Genomic DNA, 27,219 nt, shown 5'->3' on the forward strand with positions numbered 1-27,219 from the left:
TTCAGCAAGTGAAGTAGGAGTTACACGTGGAAATATAATGTTGAGGAGGTTTGAGGTCTTTCCCTCTATTTACAAAGGGGTTTATGGAGGAAATTACAGGAATTCATTTAAATTGCCAGCCAACCATTTGCTGTCTGGAACAATTGTTCAGATTCGCTAACTGAATTTAGCTAATCTGGAAAGTGAAGGCACCATCTGTGTGGGGCAAGAAGATTTCATTTTAACACTGGTTGTCATGTTGTTGGCATCATGATGATCTCTATATTCCTGTTGTAGAAAAGTTTGATGCTGTGCATTTATCCTCATGATTAAGAAGATCTGCAATTTGGTGTGCAGCCAGCGGCATTGAGTATACAAGTGGATCCAGCATGCTATGGAATTGCTCAATAGAATTCAACATAGTTCAGCTAGCATTTCTGACATATTTATTTGTAATCCAAAAGCCCACACCCTAAGGCTTTGTCTACACTGAGAATTTTCTGAAGTGATCCCACCATTGCTCTAGCATGAGTGCTGCTTTATGGGAGTGCTGTAGCCTAGCTGTTAATGTTTTTACAATCACATCATTTAAACCTCATATCTAAACAAATCTTATGAATTTGAGGGCAGGTTACTTTGAATACTTGAGGTTATCAATTCTTCCTCCTCTGAGCTAGCCATCCATAGTACCACAAACAAAAGAGAGGCTACTTTTCAGACTCTGCAAGCCAATATGAAAACTGCTATTCCCTTCTGTCATCATAACCTAATTTAGGTCCCAATGCAGCAAAGCACTTAAGCACAGGGCCTTCACTCAAAAGAAGAAACTTTTCATGTCTTCTCTGCATGGAGATGATACATCTCACTAACTGTAGCTACTCTACCTTAAAGTGCCTTGTGTCAGAACCTGTTTTCAAAGTGATCAATTTGCATCATAAGGTATGTCTGTGCTGCATGCCACTTGTGGTGGAAAATAGGCTGTATCCTCACTGCGGTGTATAGTTACACACAGCAGTGAAAGGCTCTGGCAGAGGGGAGCTTTTCCTGCTACCTCCCATTGCCAGAGCCTTTCCCTGCTGCCAGAATCTTTCCCTGCAGTGGAGAGACTCCATCAGCTCCCTGCTGCTGGAGCCTTTCCCTACTGAAAGGAGCTGCCAGAGCCTTTGCCTGTTGCCTCCCCTATGCCAGAGCCTTTTGCTGCTTCTGGAGTCTTTCCCTGTGGTGTGGAAAGACTCTGGCAGTGGGGAGGCAGCAGGATGCTGCACTGCTAAAAATAGCAGTGTAGATGGGAGAGGCACTGCTGGGGTGTGCAGAAAGCCATGTAGGGTACAGTCATGTCTTCACTTGCCTAAGCAGGGCCTCATTATCTCCACTGTTATTTATATCCATGCTAGTAGAACATGCAATGTATGCATTCCTCCTTGGAAAAGGAATAACTCCACTTTAGGGTGAGTTCTCTCTAACTACTATGCTGCTGGCAGTCCTCCAACTAGTATCCCACACTGCAGTGCTTCACAAGCAGGTCAACCTGTCTGGGTACCTGTCTTCCCGCCACTGCTCTGGAGGGATAAAACCTGTCTGTTTAAATGCAGGTAGGCATTTTGATGCCAGGCGGTAGTGTGTTCACATGCCCATTATAACAGCACTTTTATGCCCATGCACACACATGCTTCTGTGTGGACCCCTGCAGAGGTGCTGGACTTGATTGCCCTCTTCTGAGACAGGCATACCCAATACCATCTGGATAAGAATCATTAGACTACAAACATCTACAGGGTACTTTCAAAGAAACTGAAGGCTGAAACGTTCCTGGAGCTGAGTCATAATACAGAAGCTCCAATGGAAGTACCAGAGGACAAGAGATCATAACAGGACCTCTGGTAATGCTCCCACGACCTACCCATATTATGAGGAATTGGACCTCATGTTTGCAAGTGGTGCTACCACTGAACCCAAAGTGGCTGTGGGAGATAGTGCTGCAGAGAGAATGGCAAGCACTCAACAAACCTCCGACTGCTCCTCTGACCCCTCACATGCCATAGGGTCCAACCAAGAGGACAGCCAGGAATTCTATGACATGGCAGATGTGGACAATCCACAAGAACCCCCTGTGGAGAGCCATCCAGAAACAGCTGTGGAGGAGAACTCTGTCAGCACCCTGCCTGACATTGCTGTAGAGAGGAGCTGTGGCGGTAGGTATCATATTCTATAGTATACAACTCTATAGGGAGATTTAAACTAGTTTTTCTGGGTCGGTGCTGTCCAGTGCTATGTTGGGAAGAAGGCTGAGCCTCCCTTCACCTTCTTGGCATTTAAACACCCCCCTCATCCCCACCCCAGCAAGCTATACATGGAGTCCACACCAGAGACTTACTGCGGCCAAATATGATGCTTTATCTAATCCCACAAATCCAACAACCGCCAGCAACCCTTTTCATGTCTAAATCCCCCTCCCATACCAATGTGCTTCCTGCTCACCTCTCTTCACCCTGTAGCCATGATGGTGCCCCCGCATCTTACTCAAAATGACATCCACGCTGGACAATTAAACCTTTACAATTTTTTTGCAATGTGAACTCTCACAAACATCAGCCACCTTTTCTGCATCCCAGCCCTCTTCTCACCCCTTAACAGGCTGCTTCCTTCTCTTTCTCTTCCTCCCTCCTTAGCCAGCATGGTCCCCACCCCACTGCCTCCTTTGCTTAGTCTATCAGCACCATGAGAGTTAAAAAAAAAAAAAGGAAAAAAAAAAGCAACACATTGCATATGTCACCTTGATTGTAGCTCCAGAAAGATTAAAAGAATCATTAGAAAAGGTACATTGGCTCACAGTTTCATTAGTGCACTTAGCTTTTACAGAAGTTTAGAGTTCATGATGTCAATGCCCCAAATCAGGCTACAGAGGCATATCTGAATGCATAGATATTTTAAGACACTTGTAATGCACTTGGATGTAGAATTCTATTAATTTTGCAGTTCACAAGAGAGAACTTAAGGCAAAGATAATGCTCAATTTTGATATGAGCATTGGATGGCAAAGCAGCTGTCTGTGGTGCCCCTGTAATAAGTGTTCCCTTTCCACTCATGTAACCTGTTGTGGGTAAACCATCCTGGTAAATAGCAGTGATGCATACCTTTCTGGTTTGTGCAAAGCCTTTTTGAACAGGACCTTGCTCTGTCTCCTGGTGACTTGTGGTGCCACCAGACTTCTCATTGTTTTTGTGGCTACAGACTAACACCGCTACCCCTCTGATACTTGTCTCAGGATTGTATCCTCCAATATCTAGAAAGCCTGCAGAGGTGCACATGCAATTACTAACTTGCTCACTGCTTCCCATATAGAAGAGGCATCCAACCTTGCAAACAATGTTAGAAAAAATCATAGGCACCCATAAAGCCACCCACCCTGCTTCTCCCCCCCCCCCCCCGCCCAAATAATAAATTGGAGTACATTAGATAATGTCTTACCACACAGAAAGGAACTACTGAGTAGGAAGAGAAGATGGAAGTGGCATTCCAAAATTGTGGGAAGAGAAATGTTTTCTTGTGGTTGTCATGGAGACTATGAGGAGTGGGACAATAAGTACTTGTGTGTGTTCTGATTTCCCACAGCACCTGTAATGTGCAAAGAAGGAAGTTATTGCCTGCAGAGAGGTTGTCAAATCTCAGAAGCAGAGTGGGGTAAATCTTGAGATAATCTGTTCCATGAAATATTCAATTCATCACAATAGAGGGCCATGAAGACAGAGCTGTGGAGGGAAGGTTTCCTGAGACATTCTCAGAAGATTGAAAGGGACAGGATAGCCCTTGAGAGCGAGTGCATTGCTCTGAAAAGGACATGATGCAGTCATTGAAGAGGCAAGCAGCTATGCAGAGCACCATTTACTCCAAAGGTCAAGCACTGTGCCGCAGCATTCCAATGTCTTGCACAATGTAGAGAATACACCATACCGGGACCACCATTTCAATCAACCTAATTACATTCCATCCCACAGGACGCTGAAGGGAAAAAGGCAGTTCCTTATGAAAAGGCAGATGAATTGGGCTCTGTTTCATAATGCTGCTGCTGTTGTAGCAATATGTTTAATGATGGAGGAGAAGAAGGAGTTACTTCTGCATAGGCTCTGGCTGCACAGCTCAAAATGCATATACATCATGCTGTTAGTGTTAATGACTGCCATGATCATAGTACTTAATGCTAGGTCCTCCATGCTGCTTGACTGCAGTTCAAAAATTGTGCTGGCAAAATGAACAGATGCCAGGAGAAGAATCATGGGACTTTATTATTTTGATCCTCATCTTAATAAAGACATGGCCTCAGATCCATCAGCTACTTCCATTCACTGATGCTGCAGGAGGCAAGTCTCATTCCTCCTTTAATAATCCTATACTCACACTGACTCTTACCTGTACTGGCTTCTTCATTCCTACTAGTACCATTTATGCCCTCCCCATGGAAATCCACACCACCTATCCCCATAGGCACCCCTATTCCCACATAATCACTAAAATTTCAGAAAATTATCATTTAAACCAACAGTCACATCCACACCAGCTTTAAGTTACATGCCTTCCCACCTTAAAATCATAACTACCCACATATAATCAGCCACAGTTCACAGACAGCCCAATTCCTCAGAGACACACTCAAATACACAATGTAAACACCAGCCTCATACTTTTTCATGTTCAGACAACACATTATTACCAAACACACGTTGCTTTCATATCCAAACAGCACACGTTGTTACATTACACATATGTCTATGGAGAATATCTCTTAACGAGTTAAGGTCAACTGAAATGTTGATGATTTTGAATAGATACTTATTACTGTAAAGCCACTAGAACTTGATGCTGCACCACTGAAGCAAATGAGATTTGCCATAGGCTTCTCTGGGAGCAAGTTGATTTTCTTTTCCATATCAGGCAGTAATTGGGGTGAGACCAAATTTTAGATATCAGAATGATTCAGAGATTTCAACTAGACTGGAATGAAACAGTGAATAAAACTTCATAGCACATCCAGTCATGGTTTACTAGCTTACTTCATGTCATATTCATACAAAGATAGGATTCTACAGTCTCAGAAGTATTGATCCCAAAGTTATATCTAAACTGTACATTATTTTTGTAATCTACATGGATGGCTGAAGTTGAATTATTTATAAAATACTGGTGATATTGCAGAACAATAACTATGATTAATAGTAAAATATTGCACAGCGCATGAATGTTGATACATTTAATTTGAATAAAGGATTTATTTGTCAAAATATATGCAGTCAAATATGGTACATTTGCAGCGTTCAGTTTTACTAAGAACTGTTTATAGTTGTCACTGCACTGGAATCAAACAGCAAGAACAACAGAAAAGAACAATCATATATAGAGTACATTACAGTATACCCAATAAGATTTAATTTTGCTGGGTGAGTGGTTTCTTTCTCTGTTGGTTACCCTTTAGCATGTTCCTTCTTTATCCTCACCACAGGATCTTCCTCCCGGTGTCTGATAATGCTTGTACTCCTCAGTCCTCCAACAGTATGCGTTCTCACTCTCAGCTCCTAGCACCTCTTGCTCCCAGCTCCTTACATGCGCACCACAAACTGAAGTGAGCTCCTTTTTAAACCCAGGTGCTCTGATTAGCCTGCTTTAATAGATTCTACCAGCTTCTTGATTGGCTGCAGGTGTTCTAATCAGCATGTCTGTCTTAATTGTCTCCAGAAGGTTCCTGATTGTTCTGGAACCTTCCCTGTTACCTTACCGAGGGAAAAGGGACCTACTTAACCTGGGGCTAATATATCTGCCTTCTGTTACTTTCCTGTTGGCCGATTGGAGTCTCCTGTGACTCTGGGGCCTATTTCCGATCCTCTGTCCGTTCACGTATCCGGGCAGAGTTCCTCCGGGCGGTATCCACTGAGTCCCTTGACGCCTTTGAGGAGCAGTGGGTGCTGTCCGGGGTTCTCTGCTCGGTGTCCCCATCCGGTTCCCTTCGTTTGATCCTTTGACCGCACTCCTGTCCCTGTTATTTCATTAGTTGTCCACCGGATTTATTTGGTGTCCAGGTCCCGTGAATCCCCCTCTTAGGCTGCCCGCCCACTTCCCGGATCCCAATAGGATTACTCTCCTGTAGCCATCCGGCCTGACCCTGTCACAAACCCTATACCATTCTGAGTTTGTAGCATTTCAAAGCCACTTTATATTAGCATAAATGATTACACAAGATGAAGGCCAACAGGCCCAATATAACAAACTATATTTTACATTTATACCATATAGCACTAATCAAAAAGGTATTAGATATTTCTTTGGATATCAAGAACATAAAAACGGCCATACTGGGTCAGACCAAAGGTCCATCTAACCCAGTATCCTGTCATCTGACAGTGACCAATGCCAGGTGCCCCAAAGGGAACGAACAGAACAGGTAATCATCAAGTGATCCATCCCCAGTCACCCATTCCCAGCTTCTGGCAAACAGAGGCTAAGGACACCATCCCTGTCCATCCTGGCTAATAGCCATTGATGGATCTATCTTCCATGAATGTATCTAGTTCTTTTTTGAGCCCTGTTATAGTCTTGGCCTTCACAACATCCTCTGGCAAAGAGTTCCACTTGTGCCTTGAGGGAAGAAATACTCTCTTTTGTTTGTTTTTAAACTGCTGCCTATTAATTTCATTTGGTGACCCCTAGTTCTTGTGTTATAAGGCGGAGTAAATAACACTTCCTTATTTTCTTTCTCCACACCAGTCATGATTTTACAGATCTCAATCATATCCCCCTCTTAGTCAACTCTTTTCTAAGCTGAAAAGTCCCAGTCTTATTAATCTGTCCTCATATGGAAGCTGTTCCATACCCCTAACCATTTTTGTTGCCCTTTTCTGAACCTTTTCCAATTCCAGTATATCTTTTTTGATGGGGCGACCATATCTGCATGCACTATTCGAGATGTTGTTGTACCATGGATTTATATAGATGCAATATGATATTTTCTGCCTTATTATCTATCCCTTTTTTAATGATTCCCAACATTCTGTTTGCTTTTTTGACTCCCTTTTATGAATAAATCTCAGCCCTCCCTTTGTATTTTATGATCATGTTATCTCATGAGGGTAATTCTTGTTATCATTAATTGCTTTGCCAGAGTTGTTTTTTTTTGTTTTTGTTTTTTTTAAAGCCCTAGGCTGTGATGGTCATTTGCACAACTTCTTTTTAAAAGATGTTTCTATTTTTTATGCCATGTGCAATTAATTTCAATTTATGAAATACAGTGTTTTTGTTCCTTTTACAATGCAGGTGATTTCTACAGAGAGGAACCATGTTTCACCAGAAAACTTAAGTATGATATCCTCTACATCTTTTGATAAAGACATATACCTTTATATGTTTAAATGACATTTAAAAAAGCAATGCATGCCACTAACCTGGCTTCTGAGCATACACAGTTGGAATCAATTTCATGACAGCTCTGTGTATTATTTGTGCTTAGCTACACAATATTGTTCTAAAAACTGCTGGGAATGTAAATCAGTGTACTGGCCTGCTAACTTACATGCTTTGGCTTTGCTCCAAATCCCATATTTTTGGGGAGGTATTTAATAACTGATTTTATTTTTTTTATTTTTTTTAAATTCTTACTGACAATTTGCATTTGGCTCACTCTTTTTGGGAGAGTTTACAACAGTCTTAATTATTTATGCCTGTGGTGAAAGTGAATATTCTGTGCAGCGTTTGATAGCCAAAAAAATGTTTAAGAATAGACTGGTCCCTTCAACCAAAAAGAGACCTGAATTTTAGTGAGTCTCTACTTTCAAATAAGTAGCGGAAAGACCACAAGAAAAAGATACAAAGATTTTTATGACTCTTTGACTCCTCCTACTTTTTTATTGTAACACATAGAATCATAGAATATCAGGGTTGGAAGGGACCCCAGAAGGTCATCTAGTCCAACCCCCTGCTCAAAGCAGGACCAATTCCCAGTTAAATCATCCCAGCCAGGGCTTTGTCAAGCCTGACCTTAAAAACCTCTAAGGAAGGAGATTCTACCACCTCCCTAGGTAACGCATTCCAGTGTTTCACCACCCTCTTAGTGAAAAAGTTTTTCCTAATATCCAATCTAAACCTCCCCCACTGCAACTTGAGACCATTACTCCTCGTTCTGTCATCTGCTACCATTGAGAACAGTCTAGAGCCATCCTCTTTGGAACCCTCTTTCAGGTAGTTGAAAGCAGCTATCAAATCCCCCCTCATTCTTCTCTTCTGCAGGCTAAACAATCCCAGCTCCCTCAGCCTCTCCTCATCAGTCATGTGTTCCAGTCCCCTAATCATTTTTGTTGCCCTTCGCTGGACTCTCTCCAATTTATCCACATCCTTCTTGAAGTGTGGGGCCCAAAACTGGACACAGTACTCCAGATGAGGCCTCACCAATGTCGAATAGAGGGGAACGATCACGTCCCTCGATCTGCTCGCTATGCCCCTACTTATACATCCCAAAATGCCATTGGCCTTCTTGGCAACAAGGGCACACTGCTGACTCATATCCAGCTTCTCGTCCACTGTCACCCCTAGGTCCTTTTCCGCAGAACTGCTGCCTAGCCATTTGGTCCCTAGTCTGTAGCGGTGCATTGGGTTCTTCCGTCCTAAGTGCAGGACCCTGCACTTATCCTTATTGAACCTCATCAGATTTCTTTTGGCCCAATCCTCCAATTTGTCTAGGTCTTTCTGTATCCTATCCCTCCCCTCCAGCGTATCTACCACTCCTCCCAGTTTAGTATCATCCGCAAATTTGCTGAGAGTGCAATCCACACCATCCTCCAGATCATTTATGAAGATATTGAACAAAACCGGCCCCAGGACCGATCCTTGGGGTACTCCACTTGATACCGGCTGCCAACTAGATATGGAGCCATTGATCACTACCCGTTGAGCCCGACAATCTAGCCAGCTTTCTACCCACCTTGTAGTGCATTCATCCAGCCCATACTTCCTTAACTTGCTGACAAGAATACTGTGGGAGACCGTGTCAAAAGCTTTGCTAAAGTCAAGAAACATGTATGACACTGTATCCTTCCTGTCTGTCTTGATTGAGCTCTACCTAACATGATCTTTCCATGCCCCTCTCATCATATTACTGTTCCATAAAGAGTACTGTAATGTTTCTATCAACCTTAGTTTATTAATCTTTTGATGCTTAAGCAATGCTCAGGAATTCCAGTTTCTCTCCCTCTCCATCAACTGCCCTGCCATATTGCATTGCCTCTCTCCTTCTCTCATACGTTACATTTCTCCCCTGCTCCATTGTATTCTCTTCCACAGACATTAACGTTTTCTGGAAACCTAGACCCTGATGAATTATCAGACATAAGCAAGTTTCCATACACACTCAGTGGAGTGAGGGGGAGATGCGTCAACACTGATGGGAAGTGGGAGGAAGAGGAAGGGGAAATACAGAACGATGGGAGAAGAATAGGGGTGGGTTGGAGAGAAGACTGCAGTTAAATAAGAGGGATGACTTAAGGGGAGTGCCTCAAAAAGGGAATGGCAATAGGGAAGAGGAGAAGAGATAACAGAAAAGGAATGAGCTGGGAAGGTGAAAAGCGGGGAAAAGGGAAGAGAGTGCACAAGAGGAAAGGATAATCTTTGTCAATATTTATTATGTGAATTGAACTTATTTACTCAGAGGAAGAGCAGCAAACTATATGGACTCTTTCAAGGCACCCTTAATATTTCACCTAGGAATCAAGAATCCTTTTATTTTTCAGTGTTGTTACACTGAGGTAAGCCTACTCCATAATAAATGTAGGGTTTAAGAGCAATTTGTCCACTATTATAGCATGTTGATTTTTGTCAGTGCATACAGATTTTAAATTTAGATTTTACAACACAATCTCTAGTGCCTTTCATCTCAAATGTAATGACTCTGGCAGTGGAGAAGATAACTGGAAAAATTTCAGAAGCTCTTTGCTGGCAACACCTAGCAATAAAATTGTCAGCCCTGACAAAGGTAGCTAGAGAGATAAACTTTGATGTCCTTCTATTAAAAATATTTTTATGGATGGCAAATCAAATGCAAATGTTAAATCTGGTAGTCTCTAAAATATGTGGAATTCTTCTTTTCTCCTTAGCTTTACATAAACTAAAAAAGGCTTACCTTGCCTGCCTCATGGCTAAATAAATTAGAAACAAAATGAAGCTTGAGAAAAGTGCTGCTCTCTTGTCAGTTGCCCAAGCAAAATTAGCTCGTTTTTTTTTTTTTCAAATGGCTCAGTAGCACAACAAGAATTGTATATTGCTAGATTAAACACCACATAAAATGAATGGGATTATTCATTTGCTGGGGTACAGGCTATTAGAAACTATGTAGGTTTTTGCTTCATGATGAGAGATTTTTTTCCAGCTGTCATAATACCCAAGGTGCTGCAGGAAATCATGCTGGCAATTCAGTATATGTCATGCTTCTCTCCATTTCAGACGAATACATTTTATTAGGTGGCATTGCGTGGCTGAAGATCCTGGGCCAAATTCTGCACTTCTTTGCACCTGTAAAACCATATTGAAGTCAATGGGGTTGAACCAGTGTAACTGGGAAGAGAATTTAGCCCACCATCTTTTGGGCAAGGCTTATGTCCTGACTGTTATATTTCAAAAATCCCATGCCACATTTTGCTAGAATTAGGATATTAATGCTGATGTCCTAGTCAAATTCCACTTGGATGGTGACATTGCCTATCCCAGTTCCCTCTCTGGTTTCAGTTGGACATAACATCGCTATTTACATCCTCCCATAGGGTCGAATCACTTAGTCTATTTAAAACTGCCAGTGAAGTCACTGCCAACTTTGCTTGAGTGTCAGTCGCAGGATTTGGCCCATAGACTGTTCCAAAATGTCACTGTACACCATTGAACAACTGCTGTATCCCACCCCAACCCACTGATACAGCCCCTGTCCAAAATGGCTGCTTTTCAATAGTCAGTGAAGGGATCCCTTTACCTGATATGTATATTGCTTGCTCCTTGCCGAAATAAAAACAAGCTAGTCTGGCAGAGATGAAGGTCCTTTTCTAGAGGAAGAGACCTCAAGGAATATCTTATAGGGAATTAGCTCAAGGGTTTTTCCCAGACACATTCATCTTCCGACCCTGGATATACTAGACATGGGGCTATACCCCAGGTGTGTCAGAGTAGCAAATGGGGGATAGGGGCATAGATAGTTTTATGCCACTCTCTTTTCCCCACCATGATCTGGGGGCTGAACCAACGCTGGTGGAAGTTAAACAGCTCCAGGCTATTCTAACTTGTATGGGTGGATGATGATCCCTATGGGACCACTCTGCTTGGTCATGCCCCGGACCCACCCCAAGACAGCCCCGAGCCCACACTAAGATGGCCATCTGTTGGAAGGGCTAGCATAGAGCTGGCTATGGTAGCTCAGTCTGTTCCCTTGTGCTACTGGAATGGTGCACAGGGAACTAAGGGTCTGAGGATCTGGACCATGATATCTCAAGGTAACTCCACTGGGTTAGCCAGAATCCTGTGGTGAGGCTTTTCTCCCCTCTCCTACTGTCCATGTCCCACTCATAGTAGTGATGGGGCAAGAAATCCTAAGACCAGGGTAGTAATGTCAGCTCTTCATTAGCAAGCAGGCCAAGAAAAACATGATGTGCTTTACCCTCATCGAAGCACCCCCCAAGTTTCATTCCAAGATATAAAGAAAAAGAATACCTTCTTCTGGTTCTCTCCCATGGAGATATAGAGCCCAAGTGCTGTATTTCATATTGACATCCAGATCCTTATCTTGAGATCACCATTCGCTCACCAGAAATTCCTTCACCTTTTTGTTTCACGTCAGCAAAATCTTACTGAGTTGATGATAATATGTGGTTACAACAGTGAAGAGTTATTTGCCTACTTCTGTTAAAATTGTTGTTCATTTTCCTTCCCCTACTCATTTAGAAAATAGCAAATCATCCTTGCTTCTCCAGCCTGGGTGAGGAGCCTGTAGCACATCTTCTACATCTTCCCCTGGGTCCAGTTTAATACTTATTTCATAGCAGGACTAATAAAAATTTAGCTGCGGAAAATCGTATGTCCTCTAATCCATCCTTTTACCATTCTGTTATTGCCACTTTTTCCTTACAATATATTTCCAGTGCTTTATTCATAAGTAATGGGTCTTCCACCAATTCCCTTATTAATAGATCTCATAATTAAGAAGAAATTTTTTCAGATACTTGTCATAGATTATTTATCCAATTACTCCAGGTTGTACATGTTTACCCTAGCTGCCTCTCACTGAAACCCGTTCCTCTACCCTGCCCTCTGCTACCCTTAATCACTGCTTAACAAGGCTACAGATTTTACATTTTTAATCTTTTGCATATATCTATCCCTCCGGCACCCTAATACTTTTCTTGCCATTTCCTGAGATCTCTTGGTTTCATCAATATCCTTCTGGTTGCCAAGTGTGCAGAAATAATTTTAACCAGAACCTTAAAGAGAGGTAACTATCTCCTCCTGTTTTGGCTGTGATGCTTCTGCATGAGCAACGCTGTGTTGCATTTTTCTTGCTCCAAACTCTTTTAGAATAATATAAAATAAGAAATCTATTCAAATAAAACATCCATAAAACCCTTAACTGCAGCATCTCTTCTTAGTGCTTCAGTAATATTTAAATTTACTTTCATTACATCTTGCATACTCCCATAAGACAGCACAGATTTGTTCTTATCATACCAAAAAAAATGTTTAATTTGCTTTGTTGCTGTTTGTTTGTTGCTTAGATTAATTATGACATTTAAATACTCTTCAGAACCAAAAGAAGCATACATTCGATAGTAATACACACCGATAATACAACCTAGATGGAGCCACTATAAGGTGGGTGCAAAACTGGTTGGAAAACCATTCGCAGAACGTTGTTATCAGGGGTTCTCACAGACATGCCAGAAGGGCATAATGAGTGGGGTCCCGCAGGGATCAGTTTTGGGTCCGGTTCCATTCAATATCTTCATCAATGATTTAGATAATTGCATACAGAGTACACTTATAAAGTTTGTGGATGATACCAAGCTGGGAGGGGTTGCAAGTGCTTTGGAAGATCGGATTAAAATCAAAATAATCTGGACAAACTGAAGAAATGATCTGAAGTAAATAGGATGAAATTCAATGAGGACAAATGCAAAGTACTCCACTTAGGAAGGAACAATCCATTGCACACATACAAAATGGGAAATGACTGCCTAGGAAGGAGTACTACGGAAAGGGATCTGGGGGTCATAGTGGATCACAAGCTAAATATGAGTCAACAGCGTAACGCTGTTGCAAAAAAAGCAAACATCATTCTGGGATGTGTTAGGAGGAGTATTGTAAGCAAGACACGAGAAGTAATTCTTCCATTCTACTCCACACTGATTAGGTCTCAACTGGAGTACTGTGTCCAGTTCTGGGCACCACATTTCAGGAAAGATGTGGACGAATTGGAGAAAGTCCAGAGAAGAGCAACAAAAATGGTTAAAGATCTAGAACTTCCTCAAACTTTTGTATTGGTGACCCCTTTCACATAGCAAACCTCTGAGTGTGACCCCCCCCCTTTTAAATTTAAAAATACTTCCTTACATATTTAACACCATTATAAATGCTGGAGGCAAAGTGGGGTTTGGGGTGGAGGCTGACAGCTTGTGACCACTCCCCTGTAATAATCTTTTGACCCCCTGAGGGGTCCCGACCCACAGTTTGAGAACCCCTGGTCTAGAAAAACATGACCTATGAGGGAAGATTGAAAAAATTGGGTTTGTTTAGTCTGGAGAAGAGAAGACTGAGGGGACATGATAACAGTTTTCAAGTATATAAAAGGTTGTTACAAGGAGGAGGGGGAAAATTTGTTGTTCTTAACCTCTGAGGATAGGACAAGAAGCAATCGGCTTAAATTGCAGCAAGGGCGGTTTAGGAAAAACTTCCTAACTGTCAGAGTGGTTAAGCACTGGAATAAATTGCCTAGGGAGGTGGTGGAATCTTCATCACTGGAGATTTTTAAGAGCAGGTTAGACAAACACATGTCAGGGATGGTCTAGATAATACTTAGTTCTGCCTTGAGTGCAGGGAACTGGACTAGATGATCTCTCGAGGTCCCTTTCAGTCCTACGATTCTATTATTGCTGTTCTGGCTCTAAAAACTAAAGCTGGGTGTGAAATTTCCTGTCCTATGAAAAATTGTGAGATGTCTAATATTATTCGCATTTTGCATCAGGACAAAAGGCCTTTCAAAAACTTTTGCAAAAAAATACCTCCAAAAAAACAAACCACACCAGAAAACCACATTAGACAGAAACATCCCTCAGTAGCCTGGGGGTTAGGGCACACACCTTGGCTGTTGGAGATCCATGTTCAAGTCTCTCCCTGAATCAAACCAAAAATTTAAACCTGGGTCTTCCTCAATCCCTAGACTGTTCTGGGGGCATTCTCTTTGGTAGTGACCAGAAATTCTATTCCAAACATGAGACACCTTCCCAGTGAAACTTGTGTTGAAACTGATATGTTTCGTGACAAGTTTCAGTTTCCACAAATCAGGAAACATTTCTTCGATGAACTCCTGACCAGCTCTAGTATTAATCTGCCATTAGACCTTGTGCCAAATTTCGTGGTTTTTTCAATAACCTTTTCCTATTTCAAAGTGTTTCCATTTTTCTCTTCAGGGCTGCCAGATGTCATGGACCTTGTAGGACACACATGAATTTAACATGCCTGTCATACTTGCCTGCATGTTAGCCTCAATCTCATGAGAATAGCTGAACCATGCCTCCTGCAGCAAATACAGGCTAGTGGATTGCCATGGGCACTTTCCTGGTTGAAATTTCAATCATAACATTTACTTCTTATCGCTTGCTGCATTAAATGATTACTATTCTCATCGGTGTACGTGGAAATTGATAACCAAGCAAAGATCCCTCATCTCTGTTAAGAAACACTGTATTCTGCTTGATGTTCTATTTTAATCTTATCCTTTTATGTTTCTTTACTCTTTCAAATAAAGTTACACAATAGTGCTGAATTGGTTGCGTCACATGCAGTATTTTTCAGGTCCTATTCTAAGCACCTGATAACCCATGGGTGCCCAAAATTTGCTGAGACATACATTGCTAATATGCCAAGAGTCTGAGGACAATAAGTAACAGATGGCAGGCACCATTGTCTTTAGTATGCCATTGTTGCTCTAAAAGCCTACAGGTCCAGTTGTTCAAATCAGGATGGAGCTTTGTGTGCTGAGACCAATAGTTGTTGCAATTTTTACACTACATTCAAATTTGTGGTAATTATGGGGGGGAAATCCCAAGTACTTTAAAATGGGTTTATATTCCCAAGTACTTTAAAATGGGTTTATATTTGCAATTGGCTGCGTGTTTTGTTTTCACACTTCATTTTAACAAGAGTTACAAATTCAAATGTACTTTCAGAATACTAACAGTAAGAAAAGCAGTGTTGGTATATATTGCTGCAGGACAGTTTAAGTGCACGGAAATTAATAAACTGAAATTAAACTAATATCCACTCTGAAGACAATCTGCTAGTAGAATCTGCAATGAGAATTGAGCTATGGATTCTAATAAGAGAGGGCCTCACAACCCTCAAGGAAGATCAGGCCCAGTATTTGATCTGACAGAGGAATTGGGAGATTTCCATGTCTTTGCAAATCATTCTTTATAGGTCTCTTTTGCTCTGTCATTGAGGGATACTTTTGAAGAGCATTTATTTTGTTTTTGGAATGCAACAGATTGCACCAAATAGTCTATAGGACTTAGGTGGTAGATGGCAGCATCACCTTGAACTGTGATGGAGTTGGACAAAAAATCATTGACTATAGTAATCTGATTAGAGTTTGAACTAAATAATTTACAAATAAGGTGATATTGCCTATGTAGGGGAGTGTTTTATCACATGCTAATTTTTTTTAAACTACGTGCCATTTATACCTATATTCTTTTTCTTCTTCCCGGATATATTTCCCAGTAAAGTTTCTTGTCCAGGATAGTAGATTCTGAAATAATATCCCTAGAGCAGTTGTGCAAGCTCCATTATTTGAATCATTTAAATCTAGACTGGACTATTCCTTTCTTCATTTAAATCTCACTTGAACCCCACTGTCTTCAGACAAATTCTAACCCACTAAAAGAAATCAGTATTTCATTCCTAAAACCCCACAAAAACTATGATGTTTGCAAAGTCAAAATACTCAAAGTTAGGAAATAACAGAATTAAAGTTGCTGTCAGCCTTAATTCTGCCCTCTTTTTAATGTACATAGTAAAGTCTTTAATTACATGATCACATACTATTTTTTCCACTGGAACCCTTGCCTCATTCAGTGCGGAAGTTGGAAAGTATGCAGTGAATGAAGCCGGAGGCTGCAGAGAGAGACAGTGTGATACTGAGAGGGATCTAAGTCAGATTCTTTCGGCCAATGACTCAAAAATGAGATAGAGGAAAGTAAGTGATTGTCACTTGACAGGAAAGAATCAGATGAATTAAGGAGAAATCCTCTTGAGTAGCATCAAGGTGTCTAAACTATTGGTGAGTGTTTTGCTGTGAGTTCACCTTGCCTCACAATCAGCTGCTTTCCTGAACAGTTTTTGGAAACCTTAAGGGCAAGTTTTCAATGTATTTTACGAGGATTAAGCGGATGTTAATGAAACCTGCACCATTAAATGCCCTTGCACCACTAGGAAAATTTACTCCATATTGTGCTTAGCGGTAGATTACCATACATAGTTTGAAAGAAGTAATGAAAAGGCTGCCCTGACCACAAATGCAAAGCATGGAGTAATTGCCTTTAAGGAACTAGACAGCTGAGCAGCTGCAGAAAAAAAAGTGCTGGTAACATCACTGGTAGGAAGATAGAGCACAAGAGATTTAAATATAGATTCCACGGCTATGGGGAAGAAAATATATTGTGGATGGTCCTGTGCTTTAGTGTATATACAGCATGGAATGCATTAAAAGCAGAAACCCTGTTTGCATCCACTCAACCTCAGAATGCAGTATTTCCCAATATGAGAATTTATCCTCTTATTTCACAGAGAAGATCACCGCTTCCCTCCCCCCCCACCCCATATCTGTGGTGTCCTAAAGGAAAAGTATGGAAAAGAACACCCAGGATTCCTTCTGACAGAGTTTGTCAACATCTCCTGTGTTGTGGGGAATCTACCACCTACTCTTTTATATGCACTAGTTTGACCAGTACTAAAGGAACTGTCATTTAGCTCCAGAGACTTCACTAACTACCATCAAGTTTCTAGCCTCTTTTAATAATTTAATTTAATTTAATAAACAAGTTTATTGGGGACTGGGAACTTCAGTGGATTTGGGACTGGCTGGGCATGGAGACTGTGAGCTTATGAGGTTGGGAAAATGGGAGGGAGGGAGGAAGGGAACCATCTCCAAATGAACTCCTGGATAAAGGGCAGCTCACTGAATCTGAGCCCAGGCTTGATTAAGATGAGGTTGGCTGGAAAAGGGAAGCTCTTGCCTTCCCTTTGATATTCTCCACTGTCAAGGTCATCTGCCTCAGAGTGTCAAGTTTCTTTGCAACATTGGAGTCTTCTTGGACTCCTGAGAGCTACTAGATGCCCAAATAGCCATGGCAGTAAATAAAACCCATTTTGATCTGTCACTGACCAGAAAGTTATGCTCCATCCTACCAGATACAGACCTGGCTAAAGTGATTTGCACACAGATGACTGCCAGGTTTGATTATTGCAACTCATATCTTCAGGTAAACCCACAGTTCCAACTTGTACATGGTAGCCTATCTGCTTAACAATGCAGTTCACTATGACCATGTCACCCTAGCTCCAGAGGGAAGGATGTGGAAATTTATCTGGTAAGGCTCCTCTAAATAACTTTAAACATAAGACATTTAATTTTCATTGGGATTTCCAGGTATATGCCTCTTTTATAAGAAAACCAAGATCAATTGTCATACTATGTTGTTGCATGAAACTTTATATTTCATATGCAGGTGATTCAGGCTTAGAAATTAATATTATCTTAAATTGAAGGGGCTGGTAAACACAGTGAGTTAACATAAGAATGTCTGTATTGGGTCAGACCAATCGTCCATCCAGTATCCTGTCTTCTAATAGTGGCCGGTGCCAGATTCTTCAGAGATAGTGAATAGAACAGGGCAATGTATCAAGTGATCCATCACCTGTCCTCTAATCCCAGCTTCCAGAAGTCAGAAGTTTAGGGACACTCAGAGCATGGGTTTGCATCTCTAACCATCTTGGCTAATAGCCACTGATGGATCTATCCTCCGTGAGTTATATAATGTTTATGTACCTAATATGTATGATCATGAGTTCCTTGGGGAAAATTATTTTATTTCAATTTCTATATTCTCATTCCTTGTGTATGTGATTTTTACAGGGTTACTGTATCTCAACCTTTTAGGATTGTTCCTTTGTTAGTTGTTCTGGTTTTATAATGACTTCAGGAGATTTTTACCTGCTTAATACAGCTGGTCAGGAAATTTTTGTCAGAAATGCATATTTTTGTGGAAATGCATCAGTTCCAACTAAACTTTTGTTGGAAAGGCTTTTCAAGTCCAGGATTTAATTTTGAGTGAGTGAGTGAGAGAGACCAACCATAGGATTATTGGCTATTCTCAGGTGGGTGTCTCTCTCTCTCTCTCTCTCTCTCACTCATTTTTTACAAAAAAAAAAAAATTGAAAACTCATTTTTGTTGCAATGCAGAACAAAACAAATTTTGAAACTTCAAGAAACAGAATTCTTGTTTTCCGTCCAGTCCAAATGCTTAATTTGTTCTGTGCTATTCTATCACTATTGCAGATGTGGCATAGTTGCAGATGTGGCATCAGTTTTATTTTGAGAAATGGCTAAATCAGGGTTAGTTGGGTTATTACTTCCATTACTACAGATAGGAGAAAGAGACCTAATACTTAACTGAAGCAAATGGGAAAACAGATTGCTGAAATAAAAGCAATGATATATGTAGGTATGTCTTCTAATTACCGTTTGAAATTTGAAGTACCTAAGCCTTCATCCTGCAAACGCATATCCTCACTGTGAAATCAATGGGACTATTCACTGTGAACAATGTTAAGCAGGTCTGCCTCTAGTTCACCCTTTACTTAACAGGCTACAGCATCCCTATTTTATATGCTACACAGCTTTAGAGAAGGGAATAAAGGAAGAAAAAGTGTTTGTTAATTTGATATCAGCATAGACCTCTGTCCATTTTATCTCTTAAAAATGAGAGGGGAAGAACAGTTTGAAATAAAGAAATGGATTAGGCATTTAAGAAATTACCATCCATCACTGTGTGTAGTGCTGGGCTAAATTTTTCAGATGTCTTTTTTTTTTTTTTAAGTGCAGATTTGGGTTGACTGAAAGCTTTTGTGTCAAATTTGATGAATTCTTTCAGTCAAAAAAACACCAAAAAAAATTTTTTTTAAAGTTTAATTTTGCCTTTTTGGATCTAAAACAGTGTATTGTTTCAAATTATACTTATTTTTACTTTTTTAGAGGTAAAAGAAATGAAACATTTCATTTTTGGTTGAACAAAATGACTCAAAATTGGGTTGACTCAAAATTAATATTGTTATTATTATTCATTATTATTGTTTTATTTTATTTTTTATTTAGCTTTTAGGTTGCTGAAAAATTCAAAAAAACTAAGTTTCTGGTGAACCCAAAATTATTTTTTCTGATTTTCTTTTCAGTTCAGCCACCGAATTGAAAAATAAGTTATTCACCCAGCACTAGCTGAATACTTTTATAGGAGGAATTACTTACAACTTGATTTCAATGGGCATTGGATCAGATCCTGACTGAAGAGGGTAAATTAATCTAACTAATGTTTTCAGCGGATGAAATTTCTTTTGCCGTAGAAACATTACATTCCCAAAAATGTTGGGAAAGAAGCCTTTGATGGTCTTTATGGAGATTTTGACAGGTCTTATCTATTGTAGATCAGATCTTAGCCTCTTTTGTACTCATGTATAATTCTGCTTTAACCCACTGAAAACTATCTCTTAAATCAGCTTCTGCACCAGATGACTGGAGGGTAGCTAATGTGACTCCAATTTTTTAAAAAGACTCCAGAGGAAATCTTGGCAATTGCAGGACAGTAAGCCTAACTTCAATGCCAGACAAATTGGTTGACACTATTGTAAAGAATTATCAGACATAGATTAACATGATTTATTGGGGAAGAGTCAACACGGCTTTTGTAAAGGGAAATCATGCCTCACCAATCTACTAGAATTCTTTGACGATGTCAACAACTATGTGGGCATGGGTGATCCAGTGGATATAGTATACTTGGACTTTCAGAAAGCCTTTGACAAGGTCGCTCACCAAAGGCTCTTAAGCAAAGTAAGCAGTCATGGAATAAGAAGGAAGGTCCTCTTATAGATCAGTAGGTGGTTAAAAGGTAGGAAACAAAGGATAGAAATAAATGTTTTCAGACTGGAGAGAGGTAAATAGTGGTGTCCCCCAAAGGTCTGTACTGCGACCAGTATTATTCAACATATTCATAAACAATCTGGAAAAATGAGTAAACAGTGAGGTGGCAAAGTTTGCAGTTGATACAAAATTACTCAAGATCGTTAAGTCCAAAGCAGACCACAAAGAGATCTCACAAAACTAGGTGACTGGCAACAAAATGGCAAATGAAATTCTCTGTTGATAAATGTAAAGTAATGCACATTGGAAAACATAATCCCAACTATACATTCAAAAGGACAAGGTCTAAATTAGCTGTTGCCACTCAAGAAAGAGATCTTGGAATCATCATGGATAATTCACATCTGCTCAATGTGCAGCAACAGTCAAAAAAGCTAACAGAATGTTAGGAATCACTAGGAAAGGGATAAATAATAAGAGAAAATATCATATGGTGCGATGATATTTCCATATAAATCTATATAAATCCATAGTACACCCACACCTTGCATACTGTATCCGTTCTGGTCACCCCATCTCAAAAAAGATATATTAGAAATGGAAAAGATATAGAAAAAGGCAACAAAAATGACCAAGGAGATGGAACAGCTTCAATATGAGGCGAGAGTAAAAAGACTGGGACTTTTGAGCTTGACAAAGAGGCAACTAAGGGGGGATATGATAGAATCGTATAAAATCATGACTGGTGCGGAGAAAGTGAATAAGGAAGTGTTGTTTGCCCCTTCACATAACACATGAGCCAGGAATCACCCAATGAAATTAATAGGCAGTAGGTTTCAAACAAACAAACAAAATGAAGTACTTCTTCACACAACATATAGCCAGCCTGTGGAACTCATACTGTGAAGGCCAAAAGTGGATTTAAAAAAAATTAAATAAATTTGTGGAGGATAAGTCCATTAATTGGCCAAGATGGTCAGGGATGAAACCCCATGCTGCGGGTATCCCTAAGCCTCTGACTGCCAGATGCTAGGACTTGACTACAGGAATGGATCACTTGATGATTGCCCTGTTGTGTTCTTTCCCTTTCAAGTATCTAGCACAGGCCACTGTCAGAAGATAGGATACTGGGCTAGATGGACCACTGGTCTGACCCACTGTGGCCACTCTTAGGTTCAATCTGTCTTATTATCAGGAAGTTTAAAAATGGCATGTATATCACTTATATAAAAGAAAGTTAGGACCTAGAGGACTGGTAGACAGGCCACATCATGATCTCAGTAACGTCAGTGGAAAAATAATCATTGACCTCAATGGGACTAAAATTTGACCATATCTTCTTAACTTTTGGCCAAAATACTAAGGTGATGATCTTGGTTTATGTAGGTAAATGCACCTGAACAATTTGATTTCCAGGACGCATTTGGAGCAGAATATCAGGCAACTGTGCTCTATGCTATAGATGATGTTCACCTGACTGATCTGGAGTACTTTCGATACTCAGGCCAGGCCTACCTGAGAAACTTTTTCCAGTATAATAAGATTGGTTTGGAGTGAGATCTCTAGTGTTGATGCAATTATACTGGCACAAGTACTTTTTTTTTTTTGGTTGCTATAAACTGCATCTCCACTAGTGTAGATTAAGCCGACTAACACATCAGACAGGACTGATTAGCACTGCATATTTGCCACATTATGAGCATTTCACTTTGAGGAAAATTTTATACAGTGGATTAAAGTATTTTATAATTCTCCCAAGAAATAGTTTTTGCATATAAAATCTGTTCTACACCTTTTAATCTTCTTTGGTGCAAGAGAGAGGAGTACTCAACAGCATGTCACTTACCCGGCGTTAGCAATGGCATTGACAACTCATTTGTGGCATATCGCACATTCGAGGGAAAGGTAACAGGAAGCAGAGAGCAGAAAACAGCACTGAGGTACACATTTTGCCCTCAGGTCTGGTCCATTGACACCAATGTAAGTTGTGCATATGTGCACAAGATCAGAATTTGATTGGAATGCAGATATACGTTTTCCACCCATCATTCTGTCAACAGAGGATCATATTTTTAAAGGTCTCAAATTCTAAAACAATAATTTTAATAAATCTCAGGTATTGGTAGTTCCATCCTTTCCCACAGATTATTTTTAGTGCCTCTTCCATTTCAGAGCCTAAGAGAAAGCTTTGTAACCTTGGGTACTTTCCAGTCTGCCAGTGAATAATCCTGATCACGCACTCCTTACTCAAGCAAAACTGCTGTTGGCTTTTATCAGGACTGTTCTAGCTATCTATTATATTTAACCATATATATAGCTACATAGTCTTCAAAGGATTCAAAACAGCAACATACAATATTGCCCTAAAGCCATTTTTTGCCACTTTACTCAGGCAAACCTGCAACTGGGGCCATATACAATGAAATAATAAACAAGTTAAAATGAGATTGTCCAAATTGTGATTATCCACATAGAATGATTGTTGGTTTCAGATTTAATACTGAAAACGTTTATAAACATGCTAAACTATACACATGTAAGCAGCAATTCAATAGGACTACTGAGTTATTGGAATGCTGGTTGTACTTTGTATGTTTGTGTAGGGAAGTTTTCTGTTGTATGATGATCTGTTATGATAAAAACATATTGTATGAAAGACCAATTCCAGTCCAAACGAAGAGAATATAAGACAGATCAATTCTGGAAAATGAAAAAATGGGAGTTAGGATAAATTGGGAAAATAGAAAACAAGCAAAAAAAAATGTTAGAATGAAAAGAAACAGTGAGCAGTAAATTTAAAACAAACTTTTTAGATAACTATAAGGATATTTCAGATATGTACACAAGGATGAAGAAAATTATATGATTGTTGGATTTGAAATTAAGTGATAGAGAATTGTGTATGATGGAAACATATTTTTAATTTCTTACCGGCTTTATAAAAGAAGAATATGGAGATCTATTCAAGTTGCCAATCAGTTTTCCAGGCCTGCTAAGAATAAGCTAATTCAGGCAGACATAATGGAACCAGTTAAAAAAAGATTCAATGTGCATATTTTTTATTTAAATTTTGTAAAATAAATAAACTATATACACGCTGCAGTGATATACTATAAAATTTTATACATTTCAGGTAGTTTGTATCCATATTAAAGGCAAGTATAGGATGCAGTACAACCATTTTTAATAAAAGGTTATTAAATGTATTTAGGGGCTTAAAAATGCAAATAGATGCCTTGTGGGACTTACAAATGTGTGTGAGCTAGTTGGGCACTTAATTTTGTAAATCTGGCCCTGTGGCCCTAATCCTACAAGGCCTGGTCTACACTGGGGTGGGGATGGCGAGCTAAGTCAGTCTAAGTTACGCAACTTCAGCTATGAAAATAGCGTAGCTGAAGTCTACGTACTTAGAGCTATACCTCTACTCCAATATAATGTGGTCCTCGGGAGCCAAAAATCTTACCGTCTTATAGGTGAAACCGTGTTATATCCAACTTGCTTTGGCCTTGAGCATTTCCGTTATTAATAGTCACTTCCTGCCCCCTGACTGACCCCTCAGAATTCCTGACCCATCCAACCCCCTTGCTTCTTGTCCCCTGACTACCCCCATCTAAGCCCCCCTGCTCCTTGTCCCCTGACCGCCCCCCCAGAAACCGCCCCCATCCCTAATCACCCCCAGGACTCCACCCTCTACCCAACCCCCTCTTCTTCCCTGTCCCCGACTGCCCTGACCACTATCCACACCCCCACTCCCTGAGAGCCCCCCCCCCCCGGGACTCCCACACCCTATCCAATGCCCCTATTCCCCGTCCCCTGACCGTCCCGCCCCCAGAACCTCCGAACCATCCAACCCCCCCTGTTCCCTGACTGTCCCCCGAGACCCTCTGCCCCTTATCCAACCCCTCGGCCCCAGCCCAGCACCCTTAACACGCCGCTCAGAGCAGCGTGTTGGAGCCTGACGCACTGATCCGCCAGAGCATTGCTTTACCGCGTTATATCTGAATTTGTGTTATATCGGGTTGCGTTATATCAGTGTAGAGGTGTACTTGCCATGATGTCTTCCCTGTGGTAGGTCAACTGCTGACGCTCCCCTCTCAACTCCGCCTATGCTTCTCACTCCGGTTGAGTACCGGAGTCGACAGGAGAGTGTTCTTCACTAGACGCGATAAATCAACCCCTGCTGGATCAATCGCTCCGGAGGTAAGTGTAGACATGCACTAACATTAAGCACATGAGTAGTCTCATTGACTTAAATGGGACTGCTCACATACTTAAAGTTAGGAAGATGCATACATATTTTCAGGAATAGTGTGGTGAGTGAAATTCAGGTAGTGCAGTGGGTTTTCACCCTATTTTGAGTGCATAAAAGGGACTTATTGTGCATGGGCCTTCTGGTGGCCCTCACACCAGAGAGAATTTCCTCTTTCAAAAAGAAACTGCTCTAAAGATTGAGAAAATTAAGTTCCTTAACCTCATATGAAACTCTCTCCTTGTGTCAGACCATCCATCAGTCTTAGGGGCAAGAAAAAAATATTTTATTGATGGGGAAAAAATGTATTTTATTATAGGTGGGGCTGGTAGCACTGCCTATTATTAAGGTTGCTTGACTCTAACTGTTATAAGAATCTATTTTCAGTGGCTTATAACTCTGCCAAACATTAACCATTTGGGCTGAAACTTTCCATGCTGGGCATCTACCTCCAGTTGAATTTTTTTATACATTTTCCACCAAAATTTCAGTTGTTCCAAGAATAAGGTTTAGGGGAAAATATGCTATTTTGCCCCTGTTAAAAAATTCTGATGACAGTTAGCTTAAGGACAGTCATCAAATATCATCTGGGTTGGAAACTTTGTGTTGGGAGATGGCTATTAGTGGGATAATTGTAGGGCTTTTTTGCATTCCAATGATATAAAAATGATTTGATGGAGGCAACTGGCAGAGGATTCCATCTCAAAAATACATGGCCTGCCCAGTATGCTAGCTGACCTGGCCTTGACTATATATCAGTTCTAGTACGCTGGTGGCATGTGTATATAGGCTGTTGTTTTAAATGAGCTAAAGGATATGTTTCCTAGGCAGGGATCAAACTAAGTCTACGTGCGAATGTGGATAACTGAGTGCTGATAAGTTATAAGGAGGAGTGAAGGAGAACAAAAACACACCCAAATTTCAGCTTTCCCTGGAGGGGACAGATAGAGACACTGAGAGAAATGCCTGATGGAGGAGAAAGGTTGAGAGAAATAACACCTGTAAAAAGAGAGGGCTGAGAGCTTTAACAGTGCTGTCTATTTTTAATTTTTCTAAAACAAACGGCTCTGAGTATCCAGGACCGTCTGTAACTGGGAAATCTCAGTATGGTAATTAACTATTCATTCTTTTTTAATTTAGAGTCATTTCCTGCAGTACGATTTTGCCTTGTAAATAGCTATGTAATACTCTGAGTTTTTGCATGATCTTTAAGGGTGTGTACTATAACTACTGTCTCTTGGAGTCACATTACCAAAAGTTGTTTTGCATTCAGTATAAGTGTGATTATTAACATAAGAAATATTACAATGGAATAAGTTAGAAAAGCCATCAGTAAGCACAAAAATGGGAAAGCAGGTGGAAATGATAACGTTACTGCAGAGATGCTTAAAGCAAGTCATGAAATAGCCCTCCAGACTTTCCTTGTGTTTTTGGATAGAATATGAAATGAAGAATGCAGCCCAGTGGAAGAGAGACCTTATAGTAAAATTGCCAAATTGCAATGACGGGAGATGAATCACATTACTCTGAGTATCTGGGAAAATCACGTGTAACATATCCTGGAACATATCAAGAAACAAATAGACCTTCAATTTAGAAAGGAACAAGCAGGTTTAAGATCATGTGCAGACCATATTGTTGATCTCAGGCAAATTATAGAACAAATTGTGGAGTGGCAAGCACTTCTTGTGATAATTTTTATAAATTTCTAGAAGCATTTTGACAATATACACAGAGCCAATCTTTGAAGACCTATTACGGAGTACCAACACAAAAAAATTAGAATAATCAAGGAGCTATATGGTAATGACAAATGTGTAGTCAGATATGATGACAACATCATCCAATGGTTTCTAGTGACAACTGGAGTAAGACAAGGGTTTATTAGATCTCCACTATTGACTATATCATGAGGAAAAAAGAAAAGGAGTACTTGTGGCACCTTAGAGACTAGGCACAAGTACTCCTTTTCTTTTTGCGAATACAGACTAACACGGCTGCTACTCTGAAACCTGTCATTATGAGGAAAGTAACTGCAGAAGGCTATTGAGGAATTTTATGAACAAACGATAAAGCACAATTGGATGACCTAGTTTTTGCTGGTGACTGTTCTGCTTAGGTCAACACATTGCTTAATGGGGGACAGAAAAAAAACACCCAAGCATTTGGAAAACACAGCAAAACAAGTTGGTTTGTTCATCAACAAAGGGAAGACTAAATATATGGCTATTAATGTCCCAAAAGTAAGAAGTTATTTTACCTGTCTAGAGAGTGTGATGTGCAATGATGATGACACCAAACTAGATGTCAAGCAACAAATATTAAAAGCAGCAAACAACTTTCATACACATACACTTGGAAAGATTTAGAAAAGTAGTATGGTTGGCACTGACAGAAAAATGCAAAATTCTAATGCCAGCATCATGTCTGTTCTCCTTTGTGGATCAGAGTAATGGAAATCGACAACAGAAATTGATAAGAAGATCAATTCATTCCAAAGGAAATGCTTGTAGAAGATCTTCAGAGTCAATTGGAAAGAGTGTTTTGCAACATCAAAAATTCTAAGTAGAGC

The 27,219-nt window shown here is 40.3% G+C and overlaps 1 protein-coding gene across 4 annotated transcripts in view; it reads left to right on the forward strand.

The window, feature by feature from the left end:
• FUT9 (fucosyltransferase 9) overlaps window positions 1-27,219 on the forward strand; it is a 112,895-nt gene that overhangs the window by 59,631 nt on the left and 26,045 nt on the right. Inside the window, exons 2-5 of one of the 4 annotated variants that reach the window (XR_012157797.1) lie at window positions 7,279-7,321; window positions 12,791-12,858; window positions 13,397-13,490; window positions 14,673-15,021. The exons of 1 other annotated variant lie outside the window; for it this stretch is intronic. The gene's annotated coding sequence lies outside the window, so the exon portion shown is untranslated. Of the gene's footprint in view, window positions 1-7,278; window positions 7,322-12,790; window positions 12,859-13,396; window positions 13,491-14,672; window positions 15,022-27,219 lie in introns of those variants that run through there. 2 more of the 4 variants (XR_012157798.1, XR_012157796.1) reach the window with 2 other exon arrangements.

The sequence above is a fragment of the Lepidochelys kempii genome, chromosome 3 (assembly GCF_965140265.1).
Source record: "Lepidochelys kempii isolate rLepKem1 chromosome 3, rLepKem1.hap2, whole genome shotgun sequence".
NCBI lineage: Eukaryota > Metazoa > Chordata > Testudines > Cheloniidae > Lepidochelys > Lepidochelys kempii.